The 18,004-nt window shown below is 36.4% G+C and overlaps 2 long non-coding RNA genes across 5 annotated transcripts in view; one reads left to right on the top strand and one right to left on the bottom strand.

Moving 5' to 3' along the window:
- Positions 1-16,314, bottom strand: part of LOC138145370 (uncharacterized) — a 216,375-nt gene extending 200,061 nt beyond the window's left edge. For all 4 annotated transcript variants that reach the window (XR_011164202.1, XR_011164204.1, XR_011164203.1 and 1 more), the window contains exon 1: positions 15,971-16,314. This is a non-coding gene — a long non-coding RNA (uncharacterized lncRNA). The remainder of the gene's footprint in view (positions 1-15,970) is intronic.
- On the top strand, positions 10,958-12,989 carry LOC138145324 (uncharacterized). Its single transcript, XR_011164188.1, has 3 exons — positions 10,958-11,103; positions 11,726-11,915; positions 12,797-12,989. It is a non-coding gene; the product is annotated as an uncharacterized lncRNA (long non-coding RNA).
- Positions 16,315-18,004: the final 1,690 nt, after the last annotated feature.

Here is an 18,004-nt window from a genome sequence, read left to right as displayed (position 1 = left end):
ATGTCTGTGTACTTTGAGGTTCAGGGTGCTGACCTTTTCTCCTGAACAAGGTAAACGATATATGTCTGACTGATTAAAGTAAGCTTGTTAACCCATTTTGAGTTGCTTTCCTTTAACAAAGCAGATCCAAGAACCTGTGGTAGCTGCAAACCCTGAGGACGCTTGGGGTGCTTGCTGCTACAATCAGCAACAGGGGTTCACAAGTTCAAAGACTTGATGTAATCATGGGCAAGCCTTAAAAGAAATTTGAACTGAAATAAGGTGCTACATAATTAAATATCTGAAACAAGGTGTTAACTACTTCTTCTCTTGCCATTACATAGGGGAAGGTGGAAGAACGGAGAAAATGATACCTGTATAAGGAATGGATTAGAGTTCTAGTGCCTCTGGACCCAATACAATGCCAGTGAAATATTAGCATTGTATCTACTTCCCAACCAACATATTTCATGATGAATTCCTACATCTGAAGCCTGGAAATGATTACTGTATGTATATGGTAAGTTATTTTCTAATATCTCACAAAACCATGGTAGCTCTCAAGAATATAAGAAAACATTTCTATCATTGTAAATGTAACTACTCCCTCTCCTTTTCAAGGCTGGAATAACCTCTGGAGGGTTAATAGTGAACCTAGACCTGAGAACTGATGTCCTCATTGTTGAAATTGTATAGTAACTCCTTCTGCAACTACTACTCTGATTTTTCAATAGCAATGAGAGCAACCCCCTAAAAAGGTATTAGAATGAAATCAGGATATTGTTCCAGAGTTTCCAGTGCTAAGGTGGTGATGTGAGGAAGGAACCCTCTGAAGACCTTTCAAATTCCCCTCTATACAATTTTAAAGATGCCTCAGAATTGATCTAGGAGCAGACAAGCAGCTTACCACCCCAGGAGAAAAGGTCTCTCTCACTGCTATAGAAGGGTAGTGTTACAGAGCAGCAGCAGGCAGCCTTATAGCAGGGTGCCTGCACCAGGACTCAGAGGCTGGGGCAATCCTCCAGTGAAGACCCACCCTCCTGCAAACCAGCAGCCCCCTTAGGCAAGGTAACAGTGTCTTCAGCACTACAAGGCTTCCCCCAGTGGTCATACCCCCAGTACAAACCACTATCTCCAGGTCTTAACCCCTATGATTAACAGTAGTGAGGATCCACACCAGTGCTGATCAACAGAGAGATCCTACCCCTGGGTCCCTCCCCCAGAGAGGTTCTATTTCCCTAGCAACTCAAAAGCAGAGCCTCACATCATCCTTGAAGTAGAAAAGCAACAAAATTCTCTTTCTCCCCCCCCCCCAACACACTTCCATGGACAAGTAGCAGAAAGATTGTTTCCATATGCAACCCAGAGAGACCCTGCCCCTGGGCCAGACCAGCAAAGAACTCCTACACCCTCAGAAGTTCAGTAGGGAGTCCCACCCCCTAGCATAATCAAGAAGGGATGCTACCTACTATTGTAAGCAAGCAGCTAGTTCTAAAATCCAGTGCAAGGCAGAAGCAAACCCAGAACCCAAGTACGAAAACATTGTAACAGTGCAGGACCAGGGCCCAACTCTAACATAAAAACACTGTGAGAAATTATTATTGATAACCGATTTCTTGGGGAGATTCAGAGCTCTCCCTTTTCTTCCAAAGTCATGATTTTAAGTTCAGGTTCCTTGTAGGACATTACATTACTGATAATGAGATTGTATTAACTCTCCTCAATCTTGGTTTTACATACACACATACACAAACAACCTTACAAAGAATTTAATCTAAGGTGGGAAAGCCTATTGTATTCTGCTCAGGTTTTGTTGCATATACATTCTTTGAACTGATAGCCTAAAGCTATGAGTAGTCTGTATAGAGAAAAAGTCCCTATCCAAGAGATACTCAGACTTTCATTTTAATATAGCCTGCCTCTAATCATGTTAACCAATTAGATATGATTGCTGTTTGACAGACCACCTGCTATTTTGAAGGGTATACAAAGTGTGAGACTGCCACCATGATTGTCTTTGTCTAAGAAAGACATTCAAATGACCATCTTTTTATTAATAACCTGCTGGCCTTATTAATAAAATTATTAAATTATCCAGAAACTATATCCATCAAACCTTTTTTAAATGTTACAACACCAATTCACTAAATATACAGAAAAAAAATAAACCAAAAAACAAAAAGACCTTGACTATAGAAAGTTACTATGGTGACAGAGAGGCCCGATGCATAAACTTAGAAGAATACGATATTTTCAAAATAGCTACATGTGAAGCATCAAAGAAAAATGTGATTTTGTCTCCAACCTGAAAAGAACTCCTGGAAGAGTTAAAAAGGATTTTTAAAAGCAAATTAGAGAAGTAGGAGAAAAATTGTGAAAAGAAATGAAAGCATTGCATGAGAATTGTGAAAAAATGACTCATGAAGAAAAAAGTGTGGGAAAAGATATACAAAAATTCATTGAAGAAAACAACTCCTTAAAAATAGAATTTGCCAAATGGAAGAGGAAATACAAATGTTCACTCAAGAAAATAACTCCTTAAAAATAAAATTAAATTAAAACAGTAAAAAATGATTGAATTAAATGAGAAATTGCTCATTGAAAAATCAAATGACCTGTAAAAAAGATCCAGAATAAATAATTTAAGAACTATTGGATTACCTGAAAGCCAATATAAATTAAAAAAAAAAAAACCTGGACAACATCTTTCAAGGAATTATCAAGGAAAACTGCCTTCATATACTAGAATCAGAGGGCAAAATAGAAATCTAATGAATTCCACAGTCACCACCTGAAAGAGATCCCAAAATGAAAACCCTCAGCAACATCATAGCCAAATTCCAGAACTCGCCTATCAAAGAGAAAGTACTGCAATCAGCCAAAAACAAACAATTCAAATATTTTGGAGCTACTATCAGTATTACATAGAATTTGGCAGCTACCATAGTAAAGAACCACAGGGCTTGGAATATGATATTCCAAAAGGCAAAGGATTTAGAATTTCAAGCAAAGAACACCAACCCAGTAAAGATGAATATAATCCTTCAGGAGAAAAAAAAAACTGATAATTTAATTTAAATAGAAGACTTTCAAGCATTCCTAACTGAAACACCAGAGCTGAATAAAAAAATTTAACTCCAAATATAAGACTCAAGGAAAACATAAGGTAAAAAAAAGAAACAAGAAAGAAAACATAAGAAATTCAAAAAAGTTAAACTTTATATTTCTATATGGCAAAATAATATTTATAACTCTTAACTTTATTACTATAAAAGGAATTAGAAGGAGTATACATAGACAAAGGGTGTGGATATAAGGTGACTTTGATAGGAGGATACCTTACAAAACAAAATAAAGGTATGAGAAAGAAAATTACAGGGGGCGGAGTCAAGATGGTGGAGTAGAAACAGGACTTCCTCAAAGCTCCTGCTCTGATCCCCTCCCCCCAAATTCATGTAAAAAATGATGCTAGACAAATTTTGGAGCTACAGAACCCATAAAATGACACAGAGAAGCTAACCTCCTTCTGAGGATGGCCCAGCAGGCTGGCAGCAAGTGGTCCAGGCCCAAGATTTTAGCCCCAGGGCAGGCCTGACCAGCTGCTGGCTAGAAGGACTTCAGATCACCAGGAGCTGTGGCGGTTTCCAGACTTATCAACCCAGAGATGCCAAAGATAAAGTGAGAGGTCAGTGCAGTGTGGACTTTGGGACCTGGGAATTCAGAATGAGATCTGGCCTTTGCCCACAGTGCAAGAAGTGACTGAGGCACTGAGGCCATGAAGGCCCTGCCACGTGGCAGCTTCATCTCCTGGCCTGCAGAGTGTAGGGGGACCAAGCTACCAGTCTAAGGGGTAATCGCTCTTGCTTTAATCTGCTTGGATCTGGATTTTTGGTCTAGAGTGGAGGTCCTAGAGTGTGCAACCAGCTTGCCAGAGCATGTGGAGGCTTCATAGAGGGCATCCAACTAAAACCTTTGGCAGCTATGGAAACCCCAGTATTTTGTATAAAGCTCCTTTTTCTGGTAGCAGAGTTCTACTGTGGCAAAAAGCCCAAAAGTCAAGCAATTGAGGGGCAACATGAGCAGGCAAAGGAAGCAAAGCACATGGAGCAACCCAACTTTACATTCATATTTTGAGGAGAAAAAGGATCAAAGCATGGAATAGGAGGAAAACAGCAAAGTCAGAACTCCTGCACCAAAAGCTTCTAAGAAAAAATATGAGCTGGTTAGAAGTCATAGAGGAGCTTAGAAAGGATTTTGAAAATCAAATAAGAGAAGTGAAGGAAAAATTGGGAAGAGAAATGAGAACCATGCAAGAAAATTATGAAATGAGAGTCAACAGCCTGACTGAAGAAAATAAAACCTTAAAAATAGACGAATTAAAATGGCAAAAGAGGCTCAAAAAGGAAATGAGGAGAAGAATGCTTTAAAAAGTCGAATTTGCCAGATGGAAAAAGAATCTCAAAAGCTTACTGAAGAGAATCATTCCTTCAGAATTAGATTGGAGCAAATTGAAGCTAGTGACTATGAGAAATCAAGATACTATTAAATAGATCCAAATGAATGAAAAAATGAAAGACGATGTGAAATATCTCATTGGAAAAACCACTGACCTGGAAAACAGGTCCAGGAGAGATAATTTAAAAATTATTGGACTACTTGAAAGCCATAATAAAAAACAAACAAACCTAGAAATCATCCTTCAAGAAATTCTGAAGGAAAATTGCCCCAATGTTTTAGAACCAGAGGGCAAAATAGAGGTTGAAAGAGTCCACCAATCACCTCCTGAAAAAGATCCCAAAAAGAAAACTCCTAGGAATATTATAGCCAGGTTCTGGAATTCCCAGATCAAGGAGAAAATATTACAAGTAGCCAGGAAGAAACAATTTCAATATTGTGAAAACACAATCAGGATAATTCAGGACCTGGCAACTTCCACATTGAGGGATCAAAGGGCTTGGAATATGATATTCTGGAGGGCAAAGGAGCTGGTATTAAAACCAAGAATCACCTACCCAGCAAAACCGAATATCATGTTCCAGGGGAGAATATGGTCATTCAGTGGAATAGAGGACTTTCAAGAATGCTTAATGAAAAAAAACAGAGGTAAATAGAAAATTTGACATTCAGATACAAGAAACAAGAGAAGCTAGAGAAGGTAAACAGGGAAAAGAAATCATAAGGAACTTATCAAAGCTGAACTACTTATATTCCTACATGGAAAAATGATAATTGTAACTTATGAAACTTTTCTCAGTATGAGAATAGCTGAAGGGAATAGAAATGTATATATGTGTGTATGAATGTATATATATATATATGTGTGTGTGTGTGTGTGTATACATACATATATATGTCTACATAAGAGGGTATATGGGCCTATGAATACATATGTGAGTGTGTGTATATATATCTACAGGTAAACATAGACACAGGGCACAGGACCAATTGAATAGGAAGGGATGATACTTAAAAGATGAAAATAAGAGGTAAGAGAGGAATATAATGAGAGGAGATATGGAGAGACAGAATGGGGTAAATTATCTCATATAGAAGAGGTAAGGGAAAATTGTTACAATGGAGGGGAGGAACAGGAAGGCAAAAGGGAATGAGTCAACCTTATTCTCATTGAATTTGGCTCAGGGAGGGAATGACATACACACTAAGGAGGTATCTCACCCTACAGGAGAGTAGAGGGGAAGGGGAACAGAGGGGGGATAATGGAAGGGAGGGCAGCTTAGGGGGAGGGAAGTTGGAAGCACCCACTTTTGAAAAGGGAAAGGATCAAAATAGAGAATAGAACAAGTGGGAGTGGGATAGGATAGAGGGAAATACAGTCAGTCTTCAATAATATATCCACTATGCGAATGTTTTGCATTGCTACTCATGTACAACCTATATTAAATTACTTATCTTTCCAGTGAAGGTGGGGAAAAGGGAGGAAGGGAAAAAATCTGGAATCTAAAGTTTTAAAATCAAATGTTTAAAATATGTATACATACTATTATTAATATTTTACATATAACTGGGAAATGAGATATACAGGTATTGGGGCGTAGAGATGCACGGTGCCCTACTGGAACATCAAAAAGGGAGTGGGGGAAGATATGGGAGAGAACAGATTGGGGGAGAGGATATTCAGTGGGACCATTGTTTTGGGTTGGTGTGTAGGGAAAATTGCAGAGAAAATTTGTAACTCAAAATCTTGTGGAAATGAATGATGTAAACTAAAAAAAGAAAAAGAAAAAGAAAATTCCACTGTCAAATCCATCTCTTCAAGAGTCCATTTGGAGTTTACTTACCAAAGATACTGAAATGGTTTTTCATTTCTTCTTCAGCTCATCTTTCAGATGAGGAAACTGAGGCAAATAGGATTAATCAACTTCCCCAGGCTCACGCAACTAATAAGTATCTGAGACCAGATTTGAACTCATGAAGATGAGTTGTCTCATCTTAGGCTCTAGGCTCAGCAGTCTATCTACTACACCACCTAGATGCCCTTATGGAAAAACTTGCCAGCAATTTAAGCTGTTCCAAAGTGGAGTGGACTGCCTTAGCTAGTACTGTATCCTCTCACTATATTTTTAATTGTATATTGAGTTCTCATTTTCTATAGATATTGTAGAAGGAATCCCTGTTCATACTGATTTCAGAGTAGCTAGTCTTTGAGATCTCTTCCACCTCTGAAATTCTGTGACTTTGTCATGAAAATGACCTGACTTGAAGTGATCACTTCTTCCTTTTATAAGTGCTAATATACTCTCCCTTTCACAAAATCCATTCTAGAATTTTGTCAACATCAAGGCCTATAATTTGAATTGTCCAGGAACAAGACAGTCTTTTCTTCAGTCTCATAACATGTTTCTTTTTTCATAACATTTCTTCAACAATCACTGACAACCTTATAACAATAATATCTGCAAATTCTTCCAATACACGGGGAAGTAGTTTGTGTAGGACATATGACTTGACATCATTGAGGGAAGTGGAATACTCTCATAACATTTAGCTTATCAATAACCTGCTAACAACTTTTGTTCCATCTTTCTAAGTAGAAAAATTGTCATTGGTAGAGAAAATAGAAATAAATGGCTATTTCTGACTTCTGTTTCATCTTCCCTTTCACCCTAAACAGGAATCTGATCCCTCCATTGGTTCTTCCTTTTGTATCCAATATTCCTTTACAAGTTCTATTATTGCTGTTGTCTTTAGTACTTATAAAGTGCTTTGACTTATGCTGGACTTCAGCCCTAATAATACTATTTTAGAGGAACTTCCTAATCACTCATTTTTTCTAAGTTTCCTGTCCTAGATTCCAAATCTCATATATAGCCTTTGAAAAATCTAAGTGTGTCATTATTCCCTGTGAAACCTCATTGTTCTGCTTAGATGCTTCCCTTTTAAGGTTTCTTTGAAATCATTCAGGAAAACATCACCAGAATTTCTTTGGGGAGAATCTCCTATCCCTCACAAAGCAACTTCCCTTCTAGAGCCTCATGGCATGAGAACCCTGTCTCCTTGAAATCTCCTTTCAAACAGTGCACATGGCAAAAAGCATGCTTATCTATCACCACTTGTAAGATTCTGTGGTCTACCTCCTAAGTTTATCATCATTCCTTCTTCACCATCCAGTTTCTTCTTCCTGGTCAGAATATGTACTGGAATAACTATAGGAATAACCCTGCAGACTTTTCTCTCCTTTTCTGATAGATGAAATTTACTGCAATTTAAATCAAGGGTTGGGGTTGTTTTTAGCTATTCTATTCTTTTTAAAATGAATTCTATTGATATATTTTGCTTTTACATCTCTTCAATTTCTAATATATCCCTTACTTGACCCCTTCCAGAGAACCAGCCTTTATAACAAAAAATTTAAAAAAGAGAATAGAAAAAGAGTTTAGTAAGTTTACAACATTGAAAAAGTGCATTGTGTGTAGTGTTCTATACCCATACCCTTGCTCCTCTGCCAATAAAGGTGGAGGTGCCTTCTAATATCTCTTCTTTGGTGGCCAAGCTTGGTCATTATTCTTTCACAGGACAAGAATATCAATGAATCAAAGAATTTGAGTTACAAGGGACTACAGCAATCATTAACAGCAACAACTGTTAAATGAAAGGAATCCACACTATAACATTCCTGATAAGTGGTCATTTAGCCTCTGCTTGAAGACCTCCAAGAGGAGAAATCTACACCCCATCAAGGCAAATCACTCCACTTTTTCATATTTCCAATTGTTAGGAAGTTTTTCTTGGCATCAAGGCTAAAATCACTTTTTTTGCCACTTTTATGCATTGTGTCTAGTTCTGACTTCAGAGACCAAAAAGAAAAATCTAATTGTTCTTTCACATAGGAGCTCTTCAAATTATTGGTGACAGCTATCAAGTAGGCTCAGAGTTTTCCCTTCCCTAAGTAAAACATACTTAATTCCTTCAACAAATCCTCCTATGTCATGGATTTAAAGTTCCCAGAACAAAATATAGTACTCTAGATTAGATCTAACAAAGATATCAATGAGATTATTACTTCCTTATTTCAGGATGCTACACTTTCTTAATGCAGCCCCAATTTTTTTAACTTTCTTGACTGTGACATCACATTGCTGACACATTCAGATTGAGGATCACTAAAAGCACAAGATCTTTTTTTTTTAAATACTGGTAGCTAACCATGCTTACCCCCAACTAATACTTGTAAAGTTGGGTGTTTTTTGTATCCAGGTTAAATTGATCACTATTGAATTTCATTTTATTGTAGTTAGCCCAATGTTCTAGCCTATCAAGTTCCTTTTGTATCCTGATTCTGACATTCTGTCACATTCTTTCATTCTATTATTCTGTCACATTTTTCTATCATCTGCACATTTGATGAGCATAATATCAATGATTCTAGCCAAGTCATTGATAAAACCTTTAAATAGTACAGAGAGAAATACAGATCCCTGGGTATCTGTTCCCTCCACTGGCACTCTTCCCCTACTTTTATGCTGAACTATTAACAACTATACTTTGAGTCCAGGCATCCAATAAGCTCCGAAGTCATCTGAACATGTTATAGTCTAGTCTATACCTCTTCATCTTCCTCATATGCATAATATGAGATAAATTACCCAAAGTTTTGACAAAATATTTGATAAATAAAAAGTATATACAAAACATTCCTATTATCTACTAGTTTAATAATCTTATCAAAAAAGGAAATTGGGTTAGTCTGACATAATCAGATCTTGATGAAACTATAGTTGGTTCTTTAGAATCACTGTTTCCTTTTCTGGATACTTACCACCCATATCTTTATTAACATCTTCTAAAAATTTTCTCAGGAAATGAAATCAAACTAACTGCAGACTCTGTTGCCCTTCCCTCATCTTGTGGCATGTTTCCTGTGTTCCACTTTCAAATATACTGGTAGCTCAAAAATCACATCCAACAATTTGCTCAGGAGATTCAGTGATGTAGTTTGTCTGAGACAGTTGAATTAGATTCATTAAGGTAAACTAGATGACCTCTTATTATTTTACCTTGGGTATCAACTCCCAGCTAATCATTTTTGTTCTTTTATTTCTAGCATAAAGATTATTCTCCTCTGTAGAGAAAATAGAAGGAAAATAATCATAATTGAGCAACTTTGCCTTCTCTTTATTATCAATTATTGGCATCCTATCCATCCTAAAAAAAAGGTCCTATAACTTCTCTGATCATCCTTTTTTCTCCCAATATACTCTTTTTTTTTTAAGCAATTGGGGTTAAGTAACTTGCTCAAGGTTACACGGCCAGCTATTTCTGGGTGTGCTGCTGAGTATCTGAGCCCGGATTTGATCCAGGTCATCCCGACACTGGAGCCGGTGCTCTTACTCGCTGAGCCACCTGGGCGCCCCTAAGCAATTGGGGTTAAGTAACTTGCTCAAGGTTACACGGCCAGGTGTTTCTGGGTGGGTGCTAAGTGTCTGAGCCCGGGTTTCGATCTCCAGGTCTTCTCAACACTGGAGCTCGCTGTGCTACCTGGCCGCCCCTCTCCCAATGTACTCTTAAAAAATACTTTTATTGTTCTTACCCCATTTCATCAGCTTCAATTCAATCAATAACCATTTTTAAAATATTTGATAAGTGCCAGGCACTGTGGGAGCACTGGGGGTACAGAGAAAGGCAAAAGATAGTCCCTTGTCTTGAGAGGCTCACAATCTAATGGGGGATGCAATATGGAAAAACTATATACAAACAAGCAACACACAAGATATAGTGGAAAAGACCAGCAGAGAGAAAGCACATTCTGAGCTTCAGGATCTCTTTCCATATTTTTACAGGACAATATCACACTCTATTTTTCATTACCTAGTCTTGCTTTGCTTTCATTTGCTTGTATATTACTTTTAAAAATCTTAATTAGTTGATAAGTTCCCTGTACACCCACATTAGTCTCTTCAGGAAAAAAAATCAATTTTTTCCTCCTAATGGAATTGTTTCCTTTTCTATCTAAAGATTTCATTCTTGAGCATCTCCCCACATTCTTCCTGAACAGACTTCCTTTGAAGCATTTTTGTCTTTCCTCTGAACCTTTAGAAATCTGATTTCTTAAGTCCTAGGTTGCACAGAGAAAAAAAAATCAATCTAAAGGAAAATTGGTCAAAGACTAGAGGTGATTTCTAGGGAGCTGAGTCACTTAGATCTCCTTCTAGTTGAAGAAGGTAACTGCCAGGCCAGGATGCATTGGCAGATAATATTAATGCTTTACATATACACTTCTAAAACATTTTGTCTTCATTATCCTATTTAGTCATAATATCCACTTTTATTATAATATAATTTTTTATTATCCCATTTTACTGATAAACTAGTTAAAATGCAGAAGTATAAAGTTTTTTTGTGGGTTTTTTTTTTTTTTTTTGCCTAAGGCCACACAGCTAGTAAGTGGTACTATGGAGACTCAAACCCATATATTCTAATTAAGATCCTTCCATTTTTCTGCTCTTATACACTAGGTCTCTCTTATTCAGCAATCTAGAGCCAGAGGAAAATTTCAAGAAGACTTCAAACCATTGAACCATCTATAAGGCAATGGCTCATGTAATTAATGCAAGACTCCTGGAGGTGACTTTAAAGAATCACTTTGATAACAAGGTCGTCTGCAAGGTAAGGACATAGCAAACTATAGATAATACTTGGATTTGTGATCTACATATAAAAGTTCACATTTTAAAAAATAAAGAAACATAGGTGGAAAATCACCACTAAAATCCACAGATAGAAGAAAAATTCATGGCTAAACAAAAGATACAGAGGCTCACAGAAGATAAAGTGGATCATTTTTGCTTCATTAAACTTAAAAGTTTTTCACAAACAAACAAAATTAAACTAAGATTAAAAGGGGGAAAGTGGGCAAAAATATTTGCAGCCAATTCCTTGGATAAAAGTCTCAATTCTAAGATGTATAAAAAATTTATTTTTTTTTAAAAAGAGCATTTTCACAACTAATAATCCATCTAAATATATGAACAAACAGTTCTTAAAGGAAGAAATCAATACTATCTATATCTTGTGAAAAAATTCTCCAAATCACTATTAATTAAAGAAAATTCAATTAAACCAATCTCATACCCCTTAGAATGGCAAAAGATGACTCAAAAAATTATAAATGTTGGAGGGGATGTGGGAAAAGAGGCACCTTTCACTGTCGGTGGACATGTTGTGCCAAAAGAAGCAAGACAAGAGACCCCCAAGAGTAAAATTTGGAAGTGGATTTTATTTTCTGCAGGACTGTCCAGGGTCAGGCCCAAATCGAACAGTGAGTCTGCATGGACAATGTGCCAGTTTTTAAAGGGACGCCACGTGGCCAACATAACCAGAAACTTGCAGAGGCCAAGAACTGATTGGTCAGTACACACCTCGAAATTCCTGCTGGCACCAAGCCTCCCTGACTTGGAAGCCCACCCACCTCTGTGAAGGTGAGCTGACTGGGTAAGGGTGGAGATCCAGTGGGAGAGGGAACAGGAAAGAATGGGGTCATGCACCACAGGGAATTTACCCTAGGCTGAAATTCCTACCCAGAGATCCATTGGGGGAGGTGTCATGCACAACAATGTGAATGGGTACACAACCATTCTGGGAAGTAATTTGGAATTACACCCAAAAAGATACTAAACAGTATATGCTCTTTGGCTTCTATACCACCCCTAGGTCTATGCTCTAAAGATGTGAAAAAAAAAGAGGAAAACTTCTAAATGTATAAAAATACAGCATCTCTTTTTATGGTAGCAAAACAAACAAAACCTGGAATAAAGGGAAGTTCAGCAGTTGAGTGTCTAGATAAGTTATGGTACATTAATGAGATTAAGTGCTCTTATACTATGAGAAATGAAGAATTGATGATTTCCAAGAAGTATGGAAATATATAAAATGATACAGAGTGAAGTGAGGAGAATCAGAACAATTTATGCTATAATACTGATATTATCAAAATGAATAATTTTGAAGATTTTTAGAAAATTGAGGAAGAATGAAATTGGCAGAACCAAAAGAACAATTTATACAGTAACAAACTTTGAAAGGTATATGAGCCATGATCACTACAATGACCATTCATGATTCCAAAGGACTGATAACACAAACTCTTTATTTCCAGACAGAAGTGTAGTGATGCTTTTGGAGTGCAAAATTAGAGAGAGAGAAAGAGACAGAGACAGAGATCATAGCTCTTACACCTTTCTAAACTTTTCCTCCAAAAACTCTCACTTATTTTTCACTTCTCACCTCCACATCTTCTTATTTCATTTATAAAATGATATTTAACTTTTTTAACTCCTGCTTTGTACTTTATTTCTTTCAGGAATTGTAGTTGTATGGTGGACATGTTATGCCAAAAGAAGCAAGACAAGAGACCCCCAAGAGTAAAAGCTATGTTTTCTTTAGAACTTTGCTTACAGATACTTGGCATTAATCTCTTCTGCATTTGTATCTTGGATGTCCCTGACATGATGGTAGATTTGTATTCTGGAAATATTTTTCCCAGTCTTACTTCTCAAACTAAAACTTCATATTAAAACCAAGTCCTGTGCAATTTAGTGGGGCAGGGGGGATACCTTAAATTTATTTGTTCTTGATTTGTATTGGGGGGGGGACAGTTTCCAGTGTTTTCTCACAATATTGAATATTATGATCTTCAAGGATCTCCAGAGTATTGTAGGTGAGGGAACTGTAAGTCTTCAATGTGCCCAAATGGTCTAATAAAGGCAAAGTCTAATTCATGCCATCTTGGTTTAAGCTTTGCAAGATCTAGACTCTGCTTTCAGTCTGGGTAGCACAACTCTAGACTTACCATTGGTTGGAGCTGCAGTAAATTGATGTGGACTGTAGCACTTTTTAGTTAGATGGAAAGTTCTATGTGCTCAGAGCAAGAGAATTGCAAACTTCACTCCCCTGCAAGGATAGAGGCTGGATCTAAAACCATGCTGAATGATTAGGATCACACAACCACCCATTTCTCTTCCTGCTCATTGGCCATTCAGTAATACACAGACTTGGCCCAAACCACTCCTTGCTACAATGCAACCCCAGGTCAGTTTCCCTCCTTACGCTGGATCTAGGATCCAGTTCAGGGGGAAGAATGACTATCCTTGTCATTTAGCTACTGTTCCTGTTCTCTTCACATCTTCAGACCCCTACTAGATCCTCCCACCATACACAGCTGCAGGACCTAGTTCAGTCTCCATGCTGATAAGTTCTGTGTGGAGCTTTCCTGGCTAGCCCTCAACCCCAAAGCCTGAAGACTTCTGTTGAAATGAGATGGAAAAGTCACTCTAGAATTTATTCCTAGGATTTTCTGATGACAACTTAGTCTGGCATTCTTTCTGTGTCTTTTTTGGACTAGTCATAAGGGAAAGCTGAATTGTGCCGCTTCCTCTTGCTTGATCATTTTTGTTGATCCACAGCTATGTTTTCTAGGGGAAATGATCAGTGAAGAAATCTACTCACAAATTACATGTTATTTTATAGATAACTCTCAAGATGTATATTATTTATACATACAAATGTATTTATAAATCTATTTGTACATTAATACACATGGATACATATGTGTGTATATATGTGTATATACAAATAGATATATATGTATACCCATGTGAAGTCTATTTTGGAAAGGCATTTAGTAGGCCTTCAGTAGTTCTTCCTATGGTAAATAAAGTATTACCATTATATTTGAAAATATTTTATATGAACTGAATATAAGATCCTGAAATATGACAGGGCTTTGGGGCTAGGGTGGGGGTAGGAAAGAGAAAAGAAGGAAGGAGTCCCTATAGAGCTACGATTTTGAATTAAAATGGGAAGTTTGCCTGTTTTGATAAAAAGATTCAATGACTTGGAACTTTTGATGTAGGACACAGTGCACAAATGAATTATTTTTATTTATCCCACAAGGCATAAAGTAGCATGGTTTAGCATGTTCATTTCAGAATCTCCATGTGGTAGACTCATGTGGACTGCAAATTTAATGTCTTTGGTGTTATAATCCTTTAAAGAAGGAGGGACGCCCACAGAGTCCTATGAGTACACTGCTACTGGTGTCACAACATCAAAAGGAAGAGAAGCCAGCTGTTAGAATCAGAATCAGAAGAGAAACCACTAGAGTTTGTTTATAGCAGCGCAGATGGCTGAAAAAGAAAACAGCATTCACAGAAAAGGCTTTGCCAGGACAAACAGTGGCAGGACACAGTGACACGTTGCTAGCATGGCCTTAATGTCAGAAAGAAGTATACTAATTTAACTGAAGAATAATTATATTAGACACTTTGTTCGTGCATAACTTGTGCACAGGTTGTAGTTATAGAAAATTGAGCTGAAAAACATCTGGATGAAGTAACAACAGCAAAAATGTTCACCTAGCAAGGAATCAGGACACTCCATGACCTTTTGGAGACCTCTAAAGAATGATGGAACCTTACAGATGACTTAACATGAAATGGAATGCCAAGTATGACAAAAAGATAATTTTAAAGGTATAATCAGATTATTTTTAATAATAGTAGAGTTGAAGAATCTATGATAATAGTTCCTTAAAAAGAAATCTAAAATTCACAGTGCACATACAGTTCAAATAAATTCAAAAATACATTTTAAGGTCATAAATATTTCTAATTGAGCAGAAATTTAAATAAATAGATATTTATCATCTTACTTTTATTTTAGCTTCATTTACATCAAACTAAAAACAGTGGATATAATGAAAACCATCATTACTTAATACTTCTTGTTGTGGAGAAGAACCAGTTAACACAATATAACCTGATATGTGATGAATTACTTAATGGGAAAAGTTGTTTTTCTATTTTTTATAATTATCTATATTTTCTGATTTTTTATATAGTTAAAGGCAGTTAGTTGGTGCAATGAATAGAGTGCTGGACTTGGAGTCAAGAAGAACTAAGTTTAAATCTGGCCTAGACACTTACTAGCTATGTGACCATGGGGTAAGTCATGTAATCTCTCTCTGCCTCACTTTCTTCAATTACAAAATTGGGACAATAATAGCACTTACCTCCCAGGCATGTTGTGAAGATAAAATGAGCAAAGGTTTTAAAAACCCTAATATATTACATATATTACATATAATTTTCAGATGAATAATAATAGCTAACATATATTACATATATGTTAGCTATTATTATTCATCTGAAAATTATATCCTTACATTGTCTTTTACATACAATTCATTCACATAGATGTATAAATATACTCTTACCCTTTATTACATATGTATAGGTATATATATATATGCATATATACATGTATATTTTTGTTTTCTTCTTAAATATATTGTTGGGAAACTGGATCACATAACCAGCAGGATAAAAGAATAGTTTCTTTCAACCAATCATAGCAATTCAAAAATCTCAGACAAAGAAATTGCATGCCAGCTATAACTGACTTCATAAGATAAGAACATATAGCTTTATACAAGATTACAATTTTTACAAAGCAAGAAATAAAGCTTAAAACTCACACTTGTCATCTCTACACCCAATCCACTCCACACACGGTACCTGCACAGTGAGCACAAGTAAGTCTGCAATAGCCTTGTGACACATTCCAGCTGTAAGAATAATTTCCTATCCTCTCAAGATGGGGGTAGACATTAATTCTTCCCAGTCACACAAGAGAAAAGGGAGAATTACTGGAAGAAGTTAGGAAGGGGTGGGGAAATATAGGCTGTGCTGAGATTCATAGGTTAGAAAGAAAAGAACATGAGGTCCAATGGAAAGGGGACTTGAAACCAAACTGGGACCAGTCTTCTTTCCACAGAGTTTACTCAGGGAAAGGTCTTGGCTAGCTGATTTACATATCACCCAGTACAATGGTGCCAAGAAATCAAGCTGCCTATCCTTGAATGTCTATCAAGCAGCAGAAAGGGAAGGAGCCAAAAGTGAGAAAAGAAACCAGAGGCAAATGATGAAAAATATGAAAAAAATAATTCACTCAAGAAGAGACAAAACAACAGAGATCAGGGGAAAAAAAAGATAAATGAGTAAAACCTCAATGAGAAACTGAAGTACATCAAGCCATTATCATAATAAAAAGGAATAAATACCAAAAGGGAAAAATGTGAAAACCAAAAAAAAAAAATCTCAATTGACTACATCCAGAAATGTGTGTTGCATTCTTCATGTTGGTTCACAACTTCCCTGTCAGGAGATGAATAACATTATTCAACATTAGTCCCCTTGAATCATGGTTGATCATAATGGCAATTAGTTCTTAATTCTTTCAGAATTGTTGATTTTTAAGATGTATTATTATTTACAAATTGTTCCACTTGTTCTGCTCACTTCACTCTGCATCATTTCTTGCAAATCTTTCCAAGTTTCTTTAAAATCTTCTCTTTCATAGCTTCTTAAAGGCATAATTATATTCCCTTACATTCATATACTACATTGTGTTGAGCATTTCCAAAGTGATTAGCACCCCACCTTGGATTCTAGTCCTTTGCTATTCCAAAAAAAAAATCTATAAATGTGTTTTGTTTTGTTTTACATAAAAGACATTTTTCTTTTTTTATCACTTAGATATATAGATCTAGTAATGGTATAACTGGGTCAAAGGATATAAACAATGTAAGGAATTTGGGAGCATAGTTCTACATTGCTTTCCAGAATAGCTGAACCAATTCACATTTCCAGCAACAATACACTAATGAGCCTATTTTCTCATAATCCCATCAATTTTTTCCATTTTCCTTTCTTTTATCACTTTTGGCAATCAATTTGGTATAAAAAAACATTAGAATTGCTTTAATTTACAAATCTCTAATTATTAGTGATTTGGAATATTTTTTTCATATGGCTTTAGATAACTTGTATCTCTTTCCTTACTTGTACCCCTCTTCCCAATAGCACCTGGAACAGTACCAGACAAAAGAAATGCAGAGAAAGACAAAGTAATCATCTTAAAATTAGAAAAGTCTAGGATAAGATATCATCTCAAAAACTTCTAGTTTTACAACCATAGACAAGTCATTTTATCTTTCTGGTTGTCAATTTTCTCATGTTCAAAATGAAGATAATACCTTTGGTACCTACCCGAAAAGGCCATTGTGAAGCTAAAAGTGAATTGTGTGTGTTTGTGTTTGTGTGTGTGTATTGCTTTTTTAGGAATTTTAGAAATATTGCTTTTGTAGAAATACTGCAAAATATATGCTGTTATGAGTAGAGAGGGTACTATCTTATTATTCTTAAAGAAGATTTTCCAGATGTCCTCACCTATCTTCTCCTACCCCTGAATTCTCAAAAGCTGAAACTAAGAAGGCCCTTTTTGCTTACTCCCAATTCAAGCTAGGCATAGTACTGGTCACTGAGAATACAAAGATAAAAATGAAACTGTCCCTGCTTTCAGTGAGTTTTTAATTCTGCTGGGGAGACACAAAACAGATATAAAATACATGAAAAAATATGCAAAGGCATATCACGGAGGAGGAAGAAAAGAACTAACCACTGGGGGAAATCACAAAGGGACTCATAAGATGGTGGTACTTGAGCTTAGG

The sequence above is a fragment of the Petaurus breviceps genome, unplaced genomic scaffold (assembly GCF_028583685.1).
Source record: "Petaurus breviceps papuanus isolate PSGF00001 unplaced genomic scaffold, PetGlider_PUasm1.0 90734, whole genome shotgun sequence".
Taxonomy (NCBI): domain Eukaryota; kingdom Metazoa; phylum Chordata; class Mammalia; order Diprotodontia; family Petauridae; genus Petaurus; species Petaurus breviceps.
Note: the sequence above shows the minus strand (reverse complement) of the source record. Positions and strands in the feature narration are given on the sequence as shown.